General features: G+C 30.2%; 1 protein-coding gene across 3 annotated transcripts in view; it reads right to left on the bottom strand.

The window, feature by feature from the left end:
* The window catches only part of LOC113510927 (TWiK family of potassium channels protein 9-like), a 403,012-nt gene that overhangs the window by 61,412 nt on the left and 323,174 nt on the right, over positions 1-18,426 (bottom strand). For all 3 annotated transcript variants that reach the window (XM_052895843.1, XM_052895842.1, XM_052895844.1), the window contains one exon: positions 2,843-2,868. The gene's annotated coding sequence lies outside the window, so the exon portion shown is untranslated. The remainder of the gene's footprint in view (positions 1-2,842; positions 2,869-18,426) is intronic.

Genomic DNA, 18,426 nt, shown 5'->3' with positions numbered 1-18,426 from the left:
TTTACTGAAGGCTTAATATGGGGATATTATTTTTTTATGGGATAAATATGGAATGATGACCTTACTTTCACTGAATTCAAATTCAAATTCGAATAATCTTTATTCAAATAGACTTATTTTTTTATGCAACTTAGAATAGCAAACAAGCTGACGGCCAACCTAATGGAAAGTGGTAACGGTCGCCTATAGACATACATGTTGACAAGTAGTGTTAAATCGTCACTTTTTTAAATCAACTGCAGGGTACAAACAGTCATTATTTGCCGAGAAAAGCCCGCAAGAAACTCAATAGTTACTCTTTTAAATCTCTGTAAAACATAGTCATTAAGAAGGCCGTGCATGATCGACTAACACCATGCACCTTAGTCATTCAAGTATTTAGTATGTAATAGGATTACTTCAATAAGTGTTATTTAATAACAATATTAAATTTATTAAAAGGTAAGTCCAAAATATTTTTCGGTATCTTATTATACGAAAAGGCATACACTTACAATATACGAGCAAAGTCATAACGTAATAGGATCTCTAGTCCCAGTTAGTATTAATTTCCTCCCCCAAGTGGTAACTGTCACTTCGCGATAAACGCCATCGTGGACATCAAAGAATATACTGTGACGCCTGTGATACCTCTCATGCATTATCATTTCTAAGAAACGAGATATTTCCTTCGTTGCCTGTAATTTAATTTAAGATCAAACAGTTGCATATATGGTAAATCATTATCGTTAATAAACTTCAATAATATATAATTTAATATGTTTATTACAAGAATGACTAGTTAAATTTTTACAAAAATATCATAAAAGAATTTATTTCATACAAATTTATTATGCATAGTTTTAACAACGAGTTCTATATATATATATATATATATATATATATATATATATATATATATATATATATATATATATAAGTATGCTTAAATTAAAACGTTATTAAATACCAGCAATTGGTTAAACAATACATAACAAATTTAGAAGGAAAAAACTTATAATCTAAAGTTAAATAAAAGCTAATTACAAAAACACCGTTAAATTTATAACCTTATTTTTGATGTCAGACATAAATTTTCACTGCTAGAGTTGTCTATCTATATTTAGTTGTTATCTGAACAGCAATTTGCAAGCGGTCGGCAGCTAAGGTCCTTTAGCAAGTAAATTGCGACCTCCGACTTGTAGTTTAAACTGGTATTAGATTTTGTATAATAGTTAAACCTACTTTGACACAGTATTATGTATATGTACGATGTCATACAATTTATAGAAGTTGTTCTTGAATTCAGATATTTTCATACTAAAATAGTACAACGAAATTTTATACTCCTATATTAATATTATAAACAGAAAAGATTTGATTATTTGTTTGTAATGGGTACTCTCGAAAACTACTTAACTTATTTTAAAAGTTCATTTCCCTATAAAAAGCTACATTATCAGCGAATAATATCGGTTGCATTTTATTAAAAAAAAAACTAACTTCAACGGTACCTGATTCCTGATAGTGTCTCTTTGCACTTCTATGAACTAAGGTACTATGCTTCCATACCCAGTACTTCCATCATAACCATGCCCAGAAAACGGTATATCACGTGAAATATTTCTTATGAATCATTCAAAGACAATGCCGTGTGTTCCCGACGTAAAATGAGCCACCCCTACGTTTCCCGTGGGTGTCTAAGAAAACTTAAGAGATAGGCAGTAACATCTCTCTTAAAATATTACCTGACTGCGATAGCCAACCCGCCTACCAAGCGTGGAAACTCAAATCAAATGTATATTAATAGTTGATTTTTAAATAACTTCAAATGGCAAATAAGCTGAGAAGTCACCTGAAAAGAAATGATAACCGTCGGTAAGAATATACAGTTACGCAGAGACATGTATTTTATGACATTCACCCTATGGGGTTGTTTGGCAGCAGAAACGCGAGTAGGATAGACGTACCCAAGCAGATAGATAACTTTGTACATTGCTGAGTAATATTGAATCCATGAAAAGTTTTACCCTTTATATCCCATAGGTATTATGGGATGAAAAGAGCTCGTAGACGCTCATCTGTTGTCAAAATCGAGTAAACATCATCCCAAAACAAACTTTAGGTGGGTGCTTTAACAAATTTTACCACATTTTATATAAAACAAGACTAAACATCGGGGGGAAGTAGGTAGAGTGAAACAAAAAAGGTTTCTCTTGTTATTCAAATCAGTGACAAACTTTCTTGAAGGAAGTACTCAGAAAGATCTTGGCTTTTGCACCGTAAACGAGTCGAAACTTTTTATTTTAGCATTTTCAATATTTGCCTCGCATTATGGGACTAGCGTTTCGAGTTGGACGAATAAATATATTTTTGTCACAAATATTCACCACGGTGTTATATGATAGGTTATCATCTGGTCCGAGCAGTTCAGTTTTAAAGTCAATTTAGACAATTTATTTATTTTTTATATAATTGATATCATTCTTTATTACATAGTTTATTCTTTTTATTATACGTATCTAATAATAATCTCAAAAATTCAAAATTGAAATAATTTTCCTCTTTTATTGGGCATTATGTTCAGCAATAGGACTATCAATGCGTTTTGGTTTTTTAAAATTAATATTCGTTATAATATTACCTATAAGTATAGATCTATCATGCAATAATCTTTGCAATAGCACTTGTATTATTCCTCAATTTAATTTTTATATTAATCTAACCGCGTTCGCGATAAAACATTTTTGTTTCATTTCATTATATAAAAAAAAATAATTTCGAATACAAACTCGAAATAATCGCACTAAACCCTACAATCAATGCTGTCAATACAAGCTACCGATAAAATATTTAAACTTACCGGTTTATTGAGGCATCTGGCGTAAACTGAAACAAAAAAAAAGATAATATAATATAAAAATATGCAGTAAATTAAATTTATTTTAAAATACAATCTTTACCTGTACTCAAAATTTCATGTTCTAGTTAATATTCAGTAGAAAAATCACTTTATAAAGACTTATACATAAAAACTAAAACCTTCTGCAAAGTGTTTTGTAACTATCTTGCAAATTTATCCTTGTTTTTAAGAATTTAGCGGAAAAGAAAAAGATAAAACACGTTAATTAAAGATTGTACCAATCCCACAAAAAAAAAAAACGGTCTAAAAATTAAACCAGTGAACCAATTTTTTAAATTTCTATGGAACCGATCTGTAAGTACATCCTTTTAGATAAAAAAAGAGTTTTCGATATCTATTTAAAACTGACAGAATTATGAGATAACAAAGATTGACGTTTTTATGAATAAGAAGGTAAAGAAATATATAAACGTGTAGGTAAAGAAACTATTCCTTAAACCAATCCTGAATATTACAATCATAAATATGTGCTGACGATAAAATAAGGAAGATAAATGAGAATTACGAAAGGATACATTTAAAATATATCCGCTTGCGGATAGCAAGACAAATCTCTAGTTTTCTAAGCGAAATGCCACTGAAATAGTGATGTGCTGAGTCAAGCTGACTCGAATAGTGACTAGAATACATAATGGATACTCGCATACTCATCTATTCAATATACAAAATTCGATTCTTTTTTAATGCTAACGATCATTCAAATAACAATTAATAATTTATTTTACAAAAAATGTACAGAAAAAGACTGCGATTTTAGTAGTTACGAAATACACAGAAAATATAAATATTTGAATTTACAATGCGGAATCGTATAAGTCAATAGATATTTGCAACAAGCAATTTTTTACTGTGCAAAGAAAACAGCAGCTTCAATCATTAAACGAATATACGAATGAGTAAACCCAATCGACTATAAATCGTAAAAAAGTTTTGTTGAATTTTGTTCAATCCGTGTGGTCCCGGCATAGAATAGGCCACCCCTTCCTTTACTGTGGGTATCGTAAGAGGCAACTAAGGGAGGGTGAAAAATGGGCAGCAGCGTGATTCACACATACGACATAGCAGGCAAAAAACGTAAGTAATATCGAGCTTTCATCACATCATTTTATTATTATACACCACCAAATGATCATAAATAATTTTAAACTACATGTTACTCTCTAATGGATAAACTAGATCCACCGACTATATTTATATCATTTGAAACTCGCTACAAAAAGGCCACATCACTAACTCTGAAATAGACTAAATATTTTCCGGAACAAATCTTGTACACAAGATGGCTGTCACCGGCGCCGTGTCGTTCCGGACACTGCGTTTTTAAATTACCCCCAAATAAATGTTGGCTGAATTGTAAAATGGTTTTTGTAACTTATACATGTTAGATTTATTTCTAACGAGATGTTTCCCATGACTTTGCTCGTGTATATTACGTGACAGAAAGCATCCGGTGTTAATCAAGTATATTATTTATTAAGCGTGATCCTGCATAAATTTATTTGTTTACCTTTTACTCGTGAGAGTGTAATTGAGTAACAAACATTAAAACATTCTGATTCTTTTTTACTACACGTTATATATTTTTTATATTGATTCGAATTCAAATTCATCTTTATTCAAGTAGACTTGTTCACACTAAACTCTTTTAAATTGTCATCTTTTAATAATTTTACTGCTGTATTTGAAATATTTTGATTTACTGAGAAGACCCACAAGAAAATCAAAAGTTATTCTTTCGATTAACACAATGTCAGTTTGTCATTCAAGTAATCGTATTTAATATGTAATAAATAAGTTTTATTCAATAAGTGGTCTTTAACAACAGTTTTAAATTTTAATATAGATTCAAAATATCCTTCAATATCTTATTTATAACATTTATATAATCCCATAAAATACCATACCCACGGGAAAAAAAGGGTGGCCTAACCTATGCCGGGGAGAAGGGATTGTCAGTAATGCGGGCTACCAGTCCCTTTGTTAGCAATATACCCTATCAGGTAGACCTCCACGTGGTTCACCCTGGAAACTATCGTACTGAATCCCAGATGTATTCTGTACGATGGGCTAACTGACCTGCTTTTTCATTTTCACTTATCATCCCTCACTAATGCCCCACCAGTGTATACTGATAGCACAGGCGGGGTTACCATTTCATTATAATTTTCATCTATGAAAAAAAAGTCTATGCTGGAACCATACGGCCATATTTGTATATCATCGAATTTAAATATATTTACTGCTTATTTATTCACAAATTTATTGCCCAATAACTTCATCATGTTTTATTGAATGTTCAATACCACATTATTTATTTCTAGAGATCGTCGTTCCATCCATTTTCAGACTATGTGTACCTCAAAGGTCATGAGTTCAAACCTAGCTGACACTGAATCATTTATGCGTAAAATTTTCAATTGACTCTCTAACACTGTTAACAAACTAAATCCTTCTACAATAAAGTATGACATAAATAAATAGAGTCGTGTCACTCTATTGCAAATTGGAGTCATGAAAATAATATATTTTCATTGTTTTTACGAATAGGTATATTAAAAAAATAATATATTTTCATTGTTTTTACGAACAGGTATATTAAAAAAATAATATATTTTCATTGTTTTTACGAATAGGTATACTCGTATTAAAAAAATAATATAATTCAATGAAGTTCAGTTTTTTTAGCCTTTATTTTTCAATCGACGTAAAAAAAGAGGTTCTTAATTCGGTTATATCTTTTTTAAAGTTTGTTATCTAATAACTTCGTTAGTTAGAAATCGATAAGGAAAAATCTTTTTTGTCTAAAAGGATATATTTGCAATAGTTTAGTTTTGAAATCAAAATAATTGGTTTTGCTACAATAAAAGTAGGTTTTTGTGGAACACAATCTAAAATTATTTTTATAACTTGGATTAAAAACAACTTTGACAGATGACCAAATATAATATTATATATGGATATGTTTATTGGACAGTGGACATCATTTAATACACTGCGATGTCAAACCACAAGTTTAAGTCACTTTAAGTTAGAAACAGTTAATTAAATATGCTCACTTTTTACTAAATTTTAAATTATTTTTGACAGTTATTTATTATACTTATTTTAAATTTATTAAGTTTGAATTTGGTTTTTGGCAAACAAAATTCTAAATTATATACGACTAAGACTAGCAACGTCTGTGACTTCGTTCTCCTTAGTATTACCAAAACGAATATTTTCAAGTGAGACAGAAAATAATCTATATCTTTATATATCCCAAACAAACATTCACTATATTATAATACTGGTAAGGATTTTCAAAACAAGGAATTGCTTTTTAAATCCAATATTTTACTAGGAAATGATACTTGAATGGATGTAGAATGAAACGAACATAACAAATATTTGCGGGACTGAGAGTTTGTTGACGGGATCCCTCTGTTTGCAGCTGATCCCTGTTGAATCAATCATATCGTATAATAATAGTCGTACGTCCACACTTCATATTACCTACTGAGATTATAGTTGTGTTTTTTTGTGACTGTTTTAGAATTTTTTACGTAATCGCATATATTGAAACATGTTTACAATAATGTCTCGATTTGGCTCCCTAGAATATGGACGAACTCCCACGAACCAGACCAGAGGGAGACTTTGTACAAAAGTCGATTGCTTGGGTACCTCTGTCCCATTCGTGTTTCAACCGTGAAGCAGTTGTGTTTGCATGACTGTGTTTCGGTTTGAAGGGTGGGATATGGCGTGAATTTACAGGGTACAGAGGAATAACACCTGAGTCCTCAGGAATGGCAACGCATGGGGGGTATCATGGGTGAAACAGTATAGTCTGTTATGTCCATGGTACTGCTCATGTCTATAGGCGACGGTTACCACTTTCCATCAGGTGAGCCGTCAGCTTGTTTGTCATTCTAAGTAGCATAAAAAAAAAAAAAAAAAAGAACCCTCGGGTTATGGAATGAGCTCCCTGCTGGGATTTTCCCAAGAGACTACAGCATGGGGTTCTTCAAAAGGAAGGTAAAGAGGTTTTTTCAGGGTCGGCAATGCACGCGTAATACCTTTGATATTGCAGGCGTTCATAGGCTACGGTAACTGCTTACCATCAGGTAGGCTGCATGCTTGTTTACCACCTTAGTGGTATAAAAAATATAGTTGAACATAACGATGGCTGGCTTATAAATCATACTTGTAAACGGGTGTTTTTAGTAGAGACTGGTGTGTTTGAGAATACTGTGATAAATTGTAATTTTTTTTTTATTAGAATGTCATATACACATATATGACATTTTGATAAAAAAAACTATATATGTATGATATATATGGTCATTTTATCCATTAACTTTTTTACTGTAAACTCAACTTTTATTTGAAATAAGCAATATCTGTGTTTCTTGGCGGTACCCTCAACTGAAATTGTAGTCCATACTGTACGGTAGATTATTAAAAAAAACAATTAAAATTGCATATAAATTAATTTTGTTAAAAAAAAATTATTCATTTAAAAAATAAATAAAAGCAACATAAGCTATTGTAAAATATATTTTTTTTTTTTTTTTTTTTTTATAGAACTTAGAATGGCAAACAAGCTGACGGCCCACCTGATGGAAAGTGGTAACCGTCGCCTATACACATGAGCAGTACCGTGGACATAACAGAGTATACTGTTTCGCCCATGATACCCCCCATGCGTTGCCATTCCTGAGGACTTAGGTGTTAATATATTCAAACCGAAACACAGCCACAACACACACACATATCTAAGTAACAGTGAAACCTATATGAAAATTCTTTGTGCAGTTTAAAAGTAAACGGAGAAATAGACGACTTTTTTATACTACCTAAAGATGATTTGTCGGGTCGAACGTAAACAGATGTAGATACCAATAGATAAATTAATTATTCTAGCTTCTGTTTGGTACATATCAGAACAGAATAGCTATAACTAATCATAATGGGTTTATTATAATTAGATGTAGCTATTATAAAATAACTTATAAATTTTGATGAAGCAAGAAATATATATAGGGATCTCTCAAGAGACTTAGCCTAAAGATATATATTGGGTTGGGTTTTAATATAATACTGTAATATATACTATAATATATATATAATAATAATATAAGCTTTAATTGTATATTAATCGGTATAAGTGGCTTTCCATTCGTCAACGCAGAAACGTTAGAACTCTTTGTACTTACTCTTCTTCGAACTCCTAGATATTTAAAATCAAATATAAACACATTCTCCTACATTCTGCACGACTCTGGAACGCGCTTCCTGATGCCATAAGTCAAAAAAAGCGTTAACGCTTTTTTATTTTTATCCGAGCAGTAAGTACTTTATATTATTCTCTGTAAATAATATAATGTCTATATTATATTTTTATTTATATATATTTATTCGTTTATATTTGTAATTTTAGTACGTATGTATATCAATAATTAGTAGTATATATTCTGACACAATAGAGAATATACAAAGTCCGCCATGTACACATATTTGTACTAATGAATAAATAAATAAATAAATAAATATAATATAAATTATTTAATCGTAATTAATTATAATATGTACTTTACTAAAACAGATGTTTAAAATCAAATAATAAACACATTAGATAGTCAAATTGCTTTTTAAGCCGATCTTGAAAAATATAACTAGTTATGTGTTCATATTTTTCATATGTATATATTACAATATTATACAATACTCCTACACTACAATTTCTCGCAAATTACATCCTTTATCACTCTATTTGGTTGGTTTGGAAATTATCTCTTTCAAAGATAAGCCTACGCTTGCTCACAATATTTATAACCGTCTTATCTTTGTAATTTATAAGTGCAATAAAGACTATATATAATACAGTTTTAACCCGCAACTCCATCCACGCGGATATATTGATGAATTGAGATAAAAAAACAAACATATCCTTCTTCATTTCAAGTATTACAAGCATACCAACATTCACAACAAATGATTAAGTCACTGAAGCGCCGAAGTAACTATCACTTATATAATATTATTAAGATACCCTTTCCATGAGTGGTCACTCAAATCAAAAGGCAAAAGTTGAAATCAACCCCATCTTAACTTATACCCCTTTTATTGAAATGTGTTCAACTGTGTAAGCGTGAATTAGTGACAAACATCCAACAATTCTCACAAACCCAAATATTCTCACTTATAGACTTTGAATTTGTCCATCCCAAACAGGCCATACCAAATTTCATGAAGCTTGATTGAGACGTTAAATCCCGAAGAGGTAACAAACTAAGAAGTAAACTTCCTTTTACATTTGTAATATATTTTAGTAATGATACGTGCTAAAATCAAAATAAATTATTTTGAAATTAGCATTTTTAAAGTCTTTCATTCCTACTTGACCTTAGACTATATGAAGGTAACTTTATCTTTTTCTTTCCGCTAACAATTATCACAATAACATATGTATGTAGTTATGCAGAGTTGTTTTGTTGTATTATATTATTGTTATATAAAAGTGTTCGGAAATTGAGTATTGAATTGAGTGTAAGCAAAAAATTTTCTTAATATAGGTATAAAATAAGTATGACATAAAACGGCGTCAGTTGGTAGTCGATAGGTATCATATAATAAACGATGCCGGGTTTCGTAGGTACTCGTTATCCAAATTACCAAACTAAGTGCCAAACCTAGATGCTATATGTTTGTTATTTTTACAACTCAGATTGTCAAATGTTTCTTTATTTTTCTTATATTTTACCTTTAAGTGTTGTTGAATTTTATTTATTTTTTCTCTTGTATATCTATTTTTTCTTTCTTTTATGCATGTGGTGTTTATTTATTTATTTATTTATTTACACTTACCAGTGCAATGTATGTGATATACCTGTATTGCAATGTAACAGCCTTGCCAAAATATCATTTTAACTAATGTTGGTAATCTTAAATAAATAAATAAATATTTTACTGATAATAACACGACATCCTTATTAATATTATAAATGCGATAATGAGTTTGTTTGTAACTTCTTGACGCCTTAATAACTGTCAGTCGTCATGAAATTTAATTTACATGTGATATCTTGGATGAAGAATTGGAGAAGAATATTGATTTTTTTATCCTGGTTAATAAATGTAACCCGTTCATGTGGACGAATTTGCGGGTAAAAACTAGTATATACCAATTAAGACATAACAATTTTTGTCATTTTCAATCCAAGTTTCTTTGGCTTCCCTCGAAGAAACAGGGGGACAAATGTTTAGTTTCTCTATTAGAAAACTTTTTTAATATTCACTATATGTAGGTACTTGTAAGATAATATTGTATTCTCTCACCAAATATGCGTGTGAATGTTACGCATCTGGAAAAACAAATACACAAAAACAGCACCGTCACAGCGTTAAATTCCCATAGAAATCCGGAAGAGGAACGTTAATGCAGAGCAAACATTGTTTCTTATCAAGGAGACAGGCACAAAGGATCGTAGAAGCGGCTTGGAACAGATGTATCAGAGCCATACATTTGGGGCAACAAAGAAATAATGTACAAGACAGAATAAATGTCAATGTACCTAATAGTAGACTGCATACGGAGTTAAAAATTTATTATATGTATATGTTTTTATGTATTTTTTTCTCTTTTTCTCTCTTTTGTGCATGCCCATGAGTGTTCGTTGTTATTTGTGTACAGTAAATAACACAAATAAATTATCTTTCTATCTATATTTTACTAATGTTTTAAAACAAATATTTGATTTATAACCATGTTATCCATTTAACTTTCCAATGATGAAAAACACCGATAACTCCAATTAAACGACACACAAATAATAGTGGTAGGCTCGCTCTCTGCCAGGCTAGATTCGTTAAAAATGTATTTATGTCAAATAAGAGTATTGTAACAGCAATAGTTAACAAATGCTTTCGACTACCCATTTAGGAGTTATGGCCATAAGCATAGTTATTTATTTAAATGTTCATAATAATATAATATAATAGAAATAATTAATTAGAATTAATGAGTTCTTAAACCTATTAAATGAATTCTTACATGCAGCTTACTCGATGGTAAGTGATTACCGCTGCCCATAAGCGCCTGCAACTCCAGAGAAATTGCTGGTATAGGTACTACCTGGACGCTGCTGCCTATCCCTCTAACATAAGCTCCCTTAGTCGTCTCTTACGACACCCACAGGAAAAGAAACCAATTCTATGCCGGGATCTACACGGCATAGAATACGTCTATCTAATAATAATGCATAAATACGGCGTTCGAACGCAAAAAAAAAAAAATAGAATTAGGAAATTTAAATACGAGTATTAATATGTATTTATTACCCAGTTGGTTTTAATAGATATGTCATAAACATCTATAGGTATATTTAACAAAAACCACAAATAGATTAATGATTACCGTTTAACTAGATAATAATTGTATCGCTTTTGCAAATGCAAATTCAAATATGAATGTTTAAATATTAAACGCGTAATTATGCAACTTTAAACATTACGTCAAATGACAGGTTGTGGTTATACAATGCGGTTATTGTTGGTAATTTTATCATTTCACATATGCAATTAGCTGTGCCCGCGGCGTTGTTCGCGTATACTGACAAAACATTTTTAATGACATTAATTTTGTAAAGTATTTATTTACAATTTTGTACACCATGTAGTAAATAAATATCATACAATCTCTCTCTCTCTCTCTTTCGAGTTCTCAACCTAGTATACACTGTGCTATGAGAAGCTACGCAAATAACATCACAACTTATAACACCCAAACCCGAATCAATAAATTTCGTTTTCTAAATTGGTCCAACCGAGAATCGTACATAGGATCCCATTTACGCAAAGTAACATTATTACCACTGCGCCAAGGAGTATAGTATTTAGTAAAGTCAAATCTTATCTTAATGGCTTTGAAAAAAATAATATTTGGATAACTCATTAAACGTCTTTTTATACTTGTCATGTCCTTCACATTGATTTGTATTTAACTTAATATAATTGAGAAAATTTCATCACAATCAGTCCAGCTGTGAAAGGCTAATACACATACAGATAATAGAGAAAAATTTTAAAAACTATAATTTTTATTTATTTTTTAATATATTCATCTATTAATATATAAGCTTTTAAAAATTAACTATTAAACAGGGCCCTATTCACTCGCACAAAATATATATATATATTGATATAAAAATACTAACGCTCTTATAGAACTAATAGAAGAAACATGATACCCTAGACCTAGAGTCTAAGCCTAATGACACCCTTAGGACAGCTCTTATAAATGTCTACTGATTTAGAGATAGCTGCTATTTGACTAAGCCCTGTTAAATTTAGACGTTTGATATACGTAGTATACCTAAATAAATAAATATTTTTATTAAATAGATAAATTTAAAGAGAATGTCAATATGTTTAATTACTCTATATATACATATGTCAAATACTTCAGAATATTTAATCCAATCAAAACTCATAATATAAGATACTGTATACCAATTAAGAGTAATTACTTGTCGGGGAATCTAATTGAATATTTTTTATTTGTAATTAATAAAATAAGCGTAATACAAAAATATATTTGGAACTAACTTTTTATATCTATTATTATTTATATATTATATCATGCTTAAAAGCTAATACTATAAATATATATAACAAGAATATCTTTCTCCATCCCATATAGTACTTGTACACCAAATTTTATATTATAGTGATTGGTTAAAATCAAAGCGTTAAAAGGTAATTGACAAACAAATTCACATTCATATTTATAATATATAGATTAAAATTGTTGTAAAGTAATAATATTTTAACATTGTTGAAAATAGAAACGCTTGTAAATGGTTAGAATGATCAAATATCGAGTCTGGTGTCGATAGCAGTAAACCGGATGGTTTAACACAGATCCTTTGAGAATAGATAAAGCGCATGTACTGAATGCTATTTACGTCAACACATCAGACTCTGAAGGCCCGCCCGCTCTCTAATTTCAAGGGAATAATTGCGTGAACTGGAAAGCAATGAAATTTGAAAACGAGACAGCTAAATGTTCACTTTATAAGCAATTGAATGCTTTTCTATGTTTCAAAAAGATATTATTCCCTTATTTATCTGTCAGATATTATCTATTTTCAATTGACTTCAAAAAATTCTTTCAATTCGTTTCTAATGTTGGTTGCCTTAGAACTCTTATTTCCATTTATAAACCTATTAAGATAATTATATTTTATCTGAAAGGATATACTATATATGGTTATAGAAATTATATCAAGATCGGTTTAGCAGATTAGTTTTAAAATCAAAATAAATTTAATCTCATAATGAAAAAATCTAATAACAGTTAAGTGCTACCCGTCCCTCGACCATTGAGCCTTCTTAGTTGCCTCTTACGACACCCACGGGAAAGGAAGGTGTAGCACATATAGATGGACTGAGTCCACACGGCAATGTATATAAATACATTTAATTGTTTCCTCCAAAAGATTACAGCAGTAAACTTATTATACATACTAAAAATTACAAGAAATTATCACACTGAGCAAACAATGGCCATCCTTATCGCTAAAAACGATCTCATCCAGGCAACCTTTGTATAGAGAGGAGAAATTATAAACACTTACGGAGTTATCGGAGCCACGTTAAAGAATCTGTCATTTTTATATATATGTAGAGATTTAATACATGCAATAATATAAATATGTAATAAAAAATGCTATGTAGTTTCAGTATAGAATGGGCCTTTCCCTTTCTTTCACGTGGTTTTCTTAAAAGCAGCGTCCCTCTTAAAATATGACCTAGGTCTAACTGCGATTGCCAATCCGCCAGTCAAGCGTGGCAACTACTAGCAAAACTCCTCTTATAGAAAAGGCCTATTCATGTTCAGCATTTAAAAAAATAATATAAATATGTATTTATACAATTGGCATATCATGGACAGATTGTTAGTTTTATGTACCGCTAACGTGGTATTTTCAGTTTCTCTTTAAATACCATAATAGATTATTTTGTAAAACAATCGTATCGTTTCATAACTAAACATACCTCATCCCTTTATAAATTTATGCAAATCCGGGTTGAGCAGCGGCGAACAATTCTGACATTTCTCATCTCATAAGTAATACCTACTAAGGGAGATTGTGGGTAGGCGAAGATTATTATGATTTGAGTATAATATTAGTATAAGTAATTAACTTCGATTACTTATAAGCTACGTAAATAATATCAACTATATATGGAGTCTACAAGCCTAGAATGATATTAAATTTAATTGAAACATTTAAGACATATTGACTTAACATCAGGTGGGATAATAATCAAAAGCACTGAAATTTAATGTACCAATATAAACCAACAAAGGACCAAATCTTATTAACTGGGGGGAAATTGTTAGATGGATATAGCCAATATAAACCAATCAAACAATTCTTGTTGAATTCGTCACGATGGGCTAACTACCTATTGACTAGCGCAGGCGGAGTTACCATTCCATTATCATCCATTTAAAAAAAAATCCTATTGACTGCAATTGTAGCAGGATTGGCAAATATAAAAGCAAAACCTGGCCACCCAAAAACATACGAATAAACTGATTCACTTAAAAAAAAAACAAAAATGTATTCTAAGAACAATCTTATTCACCAGAGAATTCGGATTATTTTTCTATGAAGCCAAATGAAAAGTAGATAAATGAAATTGGGGCATCTTACACGCGTTTACTTGATACATAAAGCTATTATATTATGTCAAACTAATGAGATTAAGAGAATAGAACTTGTATCTTCATGTTATATTGAAGTACACATTACACGTGTTTTACTTAGTAAAGATTATTATATTACAAATTTATACATGTAATATAAATTATCTTGAATCTTGACATTTATTAAGTTGGTATACTGAAAGTAGGTGATTATTAAACTGTTTATTGGCTTTTATAAGTGACATTACCTATTGTCATATTAACTAAAATAATTCATATATCATCAGGTTTCTATCTATCAGTTATTATTTAGTATTCTGATAATATCATATCAGCCCTAAACTATCCACTGCTAAATACAAGCCACTTCTTTGAGAGGTTTTGCCAATAGTTGCCACGCTTGGCAGGTGGATTAGCAACCGCAGTTAGGCTTTGGAGATGTTTTAAGAAAGTCGCTGCTGTCCATCTCTTGCCCTTATAGTTTATTTTATATAAAATTATACCTCTCTTTTTTTAGTACAAAGTCTAATGAAAAATAATCAAATAATGATTGTGCTACATTTGTGTATATACAAATATTGGCAAAACCCCCTAAGGGGCAGGCTTATGTTCAGCAGTGGACAGTTAAAAGCTGATATGATGATGGTGATGGTAGTTTGTGAAGTACTTACTAATAAGATCATTCACCAGTCATATAATTGGCACCAGATCGCCATTTATGGCAAAAACTACGATCGTACACTGCAAAGAAAATAAAATTCAAGTCCCTAATTATAAGGGAGTAGATGGACATCGTTATCTTCACTTATCTGAAGAGGTAATAGGAACAGTATCCAGGAGTGCTCGCAGTGTGGCGAAAACTATAAAAGAGAGTGTTTATTGCCTATTAGACTGTTCTGGTGTTTTATATTAGTTTCACCCCTGTGAATGCGCTCCCAAGTTCAGTGGAATGTAGGTATAAGAGATACAGTAGATACAGTAGTACAGATGTAGGTATAATGAATTCATGTATAGTTTTCTTAAGTACCTTAATTTATTTACACTGTACCTTTTTTATAATATTATAGAGTTATAAAAAAATAAAGACTACAGTTCTATCCTTACTAACATTATAAATGTGAAAGTGTGTTTTATTGTTGAATTGTTATCTTACACGTACCTAGTATATACATATAGAGTAATCGTACAAATATTGCATAAATTTAATTTATTATTTAATTTACAGTTTTAAATAACTTGTTGTTATTTATAATATTATATAAATACTATATATATGTCATTTTTAAATTACTATTTTAATTTAATATTACTCATTACGTGGTATCGTCAATTATATTTTCTGTTATTTCTGTCTGTGGTTGGTAGATAAAGCCATATAGTGTTTAGTCGGCCATTTACACACTATCTAGGTGTATTAGAGTTTAAAAAATAAATGTATTAAGCATTGAGCATATTATATAATTAAAAAATAATATTTCAAAATAAGTTCGTAATTGGGTCATCATAATGCGGCTATATTTTTTTCTAAAAACTATGTCGAGGACAACAAACGTGAAAACATTTATTAAACACAATTAGTAATAATGATAATTACTATTGTACTTAACACTTACCAAGTCATTTGAAGTCGTAACTCATGCGACGTTAAACGCAACGAGAGTTAAGTTTGTAATAAAATAAAAAGAGCCTTGAGTACTTCTTAAGTGAGGTTTAGTCTAATTACGTACACGTTTTTCTCTCTTTTTCGACTGCTGAAAGCCGGTTCGGATATTTAACGAGGTTTATACGATAATAAAGTACTAGCAAAAGTTGTGAAATACCATAATTCATTTTTTATTCTATACAAAACTTTTTATTTTACCGGCATAACAATGAATATGTGAGATCATTAGTGATTATTGTTAATAACCACTTGGGCTCATTCAATGAGAAAAATCATCCATTAAATTAAATAATTTTACTGGATTAAATAAAACTTATTATATAAAAAAAACTTATATTTAATTAAAACAGTATATTTGATCATGATTACTTTTCCTTTCCATATGATTTACTCTTTGTTATCTATATGTTACCAATATGAAGGAAATTATATGGAAAACAAAAATAATCATTAAAATCGGTTTTTAATTATCAAAAGATATCACGCATTATCCGTATACAATAGTACGTTCCTACTAATACTATTCTGACCTCATTTGTATCTTCTTTAATCCTCTAAAACACAACATTACTAACGTATTATTTAGAAAGAATTAAAGAAGGACTTGATTTTATATTTTAACTAACAGGTCGTTAGTTAAATTATAGCCGCGACTTCGCATGATTATTTTTTAATACGATAAATGTACCTCATATTACTCAATAATAATGTAGCTATCTATAGGTGAGTGAACTTCTAAAATCAGTTGAGTAGTTTATGAATTTATTTACAAACAAATGTTATTTTTTTTAAATAATTTCTCTTTATAATATTAGCTCAGTTAAATATATCCCAGTCACGCGAACGAAATTGTGGGCTTAGTATTAATAATATGAAAAGTAAAGCTTAGATTGTTTCCAAATCAAATATTCAATCATGCAAGTTTGCCAAAACAAAAAGAGAAAATGCAATAAGATGGTCATGGGGTCGATTTGGCGTGTATCCAAAATACATTAGTATTTGAGTAATATTTCTTTACGTTTAAAATTTTCAGCATGGTTTCGCATTATAATACAGTCCCTGGATAACAGTGCCAACTTTTATACGTACACACACACACTGTGAATGTAACATAGTAGACTATTTGAGTGAATTTTGTAATGCAATTTGTATGAATTTTGCACCTAAATATATTTTGTAAAAAACTAGCGGTAAATGAAACCTTATCTGCGTAGTATTCGAAATTAACATACAGTATTATAATAATGTGATGCTAATATTTTCTATAAATTGTAGACATTAATAATGTAAATGAATAAATATAAATAAATAACTCCGTTAACCCTCTGACCGGGCATTCCGTGATTTCCGCGTGCAGTATCTACTTGTTTAATTTTCCGCATTCCGCGATTTCAACGTGCTCGTATTTTTTATGTTTATTGATGTTGTTATCCCGCAATTTTTGTTTTAGTAGATTGATATTGTTTCTCAGAATTTCGCTAGATGGCTAAATTCTCGTACTGCTATTTGTTGTCAAAGCGATGTGTTTTATTGTTGTGAAAAAAAAATACGCGGTCAGAGGGTTAAAGATTTTGCATTAACAAATTCAAATAACAAGGATGCTATATAGCATTAAGTCCGCCTTCTGTACCAAAAATTTTTTTGAAACGTGGTCAATAAAGTATAAACAAATAAGGATCTTTACATTGTGCGTGCAGGTCCGCTATAAAATACGCTGTACATTACAGCGGACCATATCTTACTACACCATAAGAAAGTCTGCTAAATCAAGAATTAATTGGTTGAATGTTTCAATTTGTTACTAACATCATTTAAATAGTGTTTTTGTAATATTTTCAACAAAATTTGATTATTATATCATTATATTTCATTGAAGCAGACTTGTAAAGGCAAATAATATATCACGTACAGCTACATTTACTACTATTAGTTAGGTATACATGAATATAAATTACATAATACCATTTTGAATCCATTTTACGTGTATTTTGAAAAAAGTTCAGCCGCCTACTGCAACAGAGTTGCATTCAACTATTTCGTAGTTGACGTGCGATTGGCGTGCAGCCAGGGTTCGGTTTATTTCAACTGTATTGTAACTTTAAAATCCACCTGGCTAAGTTCAATAGTGATATATTAATGTCTATTGGAATTTAGTTTTGTTAAAAT

The sequence above is a fragment of the Galleria mellonella genome, unplaced genomic scaffold, assembly GCF_026898425.1.
Source record: "Galleria mellonella isolate WM207_F2 unplaced genomic scaffold, CSIRO_AGI_GalMel_v1 utg312, whole genome shotgun sequence".
Taxonomy (NCBI): Eukaryota; Metazoa; Arthropoda; class Insecta; order Lepidoptera; family Pyralidae; genus Galleria; species Galleria mellonella.
Note: the sequence above shows the minus strand (reverse complement) of the source record. Positions and strands in the feature narration are given on the sequence as shown.